Source organism: Maylandia zebra, linkage group LG16 (genome assembly GCF_041146795.1).
Source record: "Maylandia zebra isolate NMK-2024a linkage group LG16, Mzebra_GT3a, whole genome shotgun sequence".
Lineage (NCBI taxonomy): Eukaryota > Metazoa > Chordata > Actinopteri > Cichliformes > Cichlidae > Maylandia > Maylandia zebra.
Genome location: NC_135182.1, coordinates 10,370,503 through 10,375,662, shown reverse-complemented (window position 1 = coordinate 10,375,662; position 5,160 = coordinate 10,370,503).

The following is a 5,160-nucleotide window of genomic DNA, read 5'->3' as shown; positions in this document are numbered from 1 at the left end:
CTGATGAATGCAGAATGCAGCCGTCATACTGGCTCTTTGGGATAGCCCATCCAGCATATGTGCAACACTCCAGTGACTCATCAGATGGAAATACAGGGTCACACTTCATGGTAATGGTCATACACCCTGACTCAGAGTCTGTCTGCGAACTGTGGTCCACCAGCCACGTAGGCATCCGGCGTGATTCATGAGCCATATCTGGTATTTATTACCAAATTGGATAGTTGGATTCTTTGTAGACTAGAAAAAGTTTTTGTTTCAATAGGACAAAATATTAGTTTGATACAGTCCATCAAAATGAAGGTGAAGCAAAACTACTACAAAACTGGTTCTCTTCAGTATTACTTTAAAACACACCAGTCATTTGCATTCCTTGCATTAAATCTTTCCAGTTTGTCTGAGGCTCAGAGGAAGTACAGACTCAGTTAAGAGCAGCCAAGGAAGGCAGCTGTGCCTAAAATTTGGCTGGGGATTTGGTGGGCTCGAATCCCAGTGATATCAGAGTGTGCCAAAGCTTTATAACTCGCTAGTTGTGCTTTGCTACAGCCACATATGCAACCTGCAGTGATGAGCAAATTTATAATGCTTTGTATGTGCTAAGACTTCAGTTACTGAATAAAATATAAGCACATTTTTGCTTATATTAAAGTCACGTAAGATTTTAAATTAAATTATTCATAAGCAGACAAAGCACTGAGAAGCCAATGTTCAGCTTTTTATTTTATTTATGTTTAATTTATTTATGTTTTCCACATTACGGTTAATTCAGTCTGCCTGAAAAGCAGAACTATGACAGATGGTAAATGGACTGGTTCATATCTAAAAGCACTCAAAGTGCTTTGCACAACTTGTCTCATTCACCCATTCACACAAGTACTTCCTATTTACCATTCACACACATTAATACTTCAGTTGATGCATCAGGGCGCAACTTGGGGTTAGTATCTCGCCCAAGGATGCAGGATGCATGCAGAGAGACGCAGGCAACCATTAACATTTATGGTTAACTTAGGATAGCAAATTAACCTTTGAACTGTGGGACGAAGTTGAAGAACAGGGAAAACACACAAACTGAGATAGCTATACAGAGAAAACTTGTTTTCTGTAAACATGTTTATTTCTGCTCTAAATTTGGGAATTTTAACCTGTTTTTTGTGCACAGTCTCAAGTGGCCACTTGAAGAACTGCAGTGGAATAGAAAGCTGTAACTGCCCTGGCATGTAAAATTAATAAGTTAACAAACATATTTCTATGAAAACGACTGGGGTTTGTGTGTGTGTGTGTGTGTGTGTGTGAGCGAGTGAGTGAGAGAGAAAACTCTAGTCTGAAGGCAAATGGCCAATTCTTTGCACCACTTAAATTGCAGCCACCCAAAATTTGTCCAGTGGACACGGATTCATCTAAAAAAAAGAAACATGATTCAGCTTCTCACAGAGCTCAATGAGAGAACATTCAAACCCAGATTAGAAAAAAGTAGAAGGCCCACAACGATTACATAACTGACTGTAGTCTGTTGTCATAATACTTTGTGTTATGGGTTTAGTCAGATTTGAAATGTTAACTCTTTTTCCACTCAACATTGTTTCTTAGTAACTAAACAAGCCAAAACGTCTCATTCTTCCTTAATATGTGAGTCTCTAGAAAACCGTCTGCTGCTTAGCTTTTGACAGCAGTAAATTTACTCATCTGTCAGCACCAACACACCCACATATTGTTCCGATTTCCAAGCAGGCAGTGCCTCTGTTCTGTATGTGTGAAATATCTGCCTTCATACCAGAGAGTGACCCATAATTCCCACGGTGGTGATAAGACTCCATCTTCATGGATAGGCCATTCAAAGTCATTTTAGTCATACAGCCCTGTGAAAAACTAAAGCCAAGTTCAGTAGCTCGTAGAACCAGCTTTAGCAGTAACCGTTTTCTGTGTGACTTTATCAGTCACTCACATCATTGTGGAGAAATTTTGGGACACTTTTCTATATAACTGTGATGGCTGCAGTTACAGCTCCACAGTGGTAATATCCACCAAATATTAGTGTAGAGGCTTATACATAACACTACACTAACATTTTTCTTTCTTTAAATAGGGTTTAATTTACAGGATAATAACTGGTTTTGGTTTAGAATTAATTCACGTATCCACATAACACTGCATTCTAAAATAAGTGCGCACATTTTAGTTTACACTGTTATGTATGATTTAATCTCTTTGTTTTCTGAGTTAACTGAGTTGCAGCTACTCCAGTCCCTTGATTGACGAGCCAAGAGGTGGAAAAGGGGCGGAGCCAGCATATATGGAGGACAGCAAATTGGCTCATACCATAACTCTTGATCATGGAGGGGGGGGAATTGGGATTTGTTATGTTAGTTTCAGTTAGGTTTTGTGTGTTCTACCCCTTTTTGTGTTTTTGTGGGCTGATCAGCCACTATTTAAGTTTCCCCTTTGGCTCGTTTAGAGAGGTCAGTTTGTTTGAGTTATCAGTATTATTTGATTGATCTATGAGTAGAGTTCTGTTATTTTGACCTCTCTTATGGGCCCAAGATTTTGATTTTTTTTTTGTATGATTTAACCAACTATGTTTTTGGGTTCAACAAAAAAAAAAAACATTTTTGGATTTTAACCTGTGCCTGACTTTCTTTCACTGCTCAGTTCATCACAATGACACTGGTTCAGTTCATTATAGTTTTGTAGTCTCTTAAGGTCCTACTACAGCACAGGTGTCGAACTCCAGGCCTCGAGGGCCGGTGTCCTGCATGTTTTAGATGTGTCCTTGATCCAACATAGCTGATTTACATGGCTAGATTATCACCTCAACATGTCTTGAAGTGCTCCAGAAGCCTGTTAACGAACTAATAATTTGATTCAGGTGTGTTGAAACAGGGTGATATCTAAAACCTGCGGGACACCGGCCCTCGAGGCCTGGAGTTCGACACCCCTGTACTACAGCATTTCAATTAGGCTGGGGTCTGCGAATTTGAGTGGCCCATTGCAACACCTTCATTCTTCTTGTTAGCTGTGATTGGGACCTTTGTCGTATTACATGACCCAATTTTGGCCAAGCTTGAGAGATTCAACATTAGAACACTTTGATAAACAGAGGAGCTTTTGGTCAACTCATTGACTGCAAAGCCAAAATTTTCCTACTCCAATATGGTGATCAACAGTTGCTATTTATCCTGATATGTTGGCTTGTTTTTCACCGATAGCGACTTTGTGCTTTTTGGCCAAACATCTCCGCTTTCATCTCATCCGCCCTAAGACATTGACAGAAGCTATGTAGGGGTTTGTTCTTGGGCGTTTTTTAGCTTTTGAGTTTTTTGCGTTTTCTCTCTTCAGACATCCAGCTGGGACATCCAGTCATGAGAAAAATAAAAACTATCTTGAATGTTCTCCATCTGTGAAAAATCTTTCTCACTGTTGACTGCAGTCAAAGGACACTGTCATTCAGGTCATAGATGAGTCAGTGTAATAGTGGTGATGATCATAATGAATGTGCAATTTAGGGGACATGATAAGGTCAGAGAGACGCAATCATAATTACCCAAATGACAGCTAAACCTAGTTGTTCATCTTCATTTGAGGAAGTCTGAACTTGCTCATGATTTTGAAAGCTTGTCATTGGAGGGGAGGTCTTTAGTGCATGCCTCTGTCATATGAAGTTCATCACATTGTTTTCAAAACATCACCAAATTTGGGGAACATCCCTTAATGACTGATATCCCTTTAATATCTCGAACATGTCATATCTAAAAAAAAAAGTAAACTGGGACATTTACAGTAATTTTTAGGAGGATCTTTTAACCACGTCACATCACTGAAAAAAATTCTAACCAAGGGAGATTGTATTACTTCTTGTATTATAGGCTAGGACTTATCCAGACATGGGGGAAATTAAATCTCATTCACTTGACTTTCCTTAGTTTGGATGGAAAGCAGAATACAAAAAAGAATCTGTGACCAACACTCAGAAAAAGCTGACTCAAACCTTTCTTTTATGAGGCAACAGTGCAAACAGGATGGGTAGATTAAAGACAGAGACATCTGAACATATCAGTTAATGTTTCCCTCTTCTTGCAGTGTTAGCAGTGACATCTGGACACCAGTAATGTGAAGACTCGGTAGAAAGCTGAATCTGATATTTGGATTCGTGTATTTCTGTCTCTTTGTGATGTGGATGCACATCTGTGGGTCTCTGCCCAGCCTATTCATAGACCAACCACTTGAGCAGGCTCGAGGGGCCTCCCATGGGAATCCGTGTGAATGTATAGATGTCATACAGAAGGATTTAGTTTGTTTGATATGATGCTGCCCATCTTGCTCCCATTGTCTATGCACCTCTTTATTCATCTTAATTTTCTGTTTTGGAAGCCTCTTAATCCTTTCACCTTGCTACGTTGCCTTATCTTGTTCTAGCCCCTTTTCCACAGCTGTGTCCTCCTTGCTCCTGACTCCCTGACTTTCCCACACTTCCAGGCCTGTGAACATGACTGCTGTCCACACTGCCAAGGCCAACATTTCTACAGGATTGACCCATGTGGCCAAAAAGATGCTCGCTGCTGCCAAGGGGGGGAGGTTGTTTTATGTGTTATGTCAACAAGGACTGCTAGATCAGTGCCAGCTGTCTTCCAAACACCATCCAGTGGCAGTGGCACTGTACCCACAGCTTCCCTGTGGCAACTTCCCAGTGCCAACTGTACTGAAAAAACAACATGGACGGGTGTCGCAGTGCCAGCTTCCTGCCATCACATTAATACAGACTGGCATGGACTGACAGTAGTCTGGTCACATCCGCACACTTATTTGAAGGTGGGAGTGGGGGCATAGGCGTATCTCTTTACATTTAGCTACAGCCTGCGTGTGTGCGCGTGGACTTCTGTGCTGAACTTTTAGCTACTTAAGATGTTTAGATTCTTATCATGATAACATACCATGAGTGAAAGATAGTCCTAGTCAGACTGATAAGTGGATTTGATAACCAAGACTGATAACCCAGAGTTCAGAAGAACTCTGTTGTCTTACACTAAATGCTGACTTTCTGAGAATTTTTCTCTTTACTTCACTTTGTATTAGAAAAATAAATGAAATCTTTTAATGACTTTACTTTGAAAAGTCTTTTTAATTTAGACTTTGTAGCTGTGCAACATGTTCCAGATGGGTCAT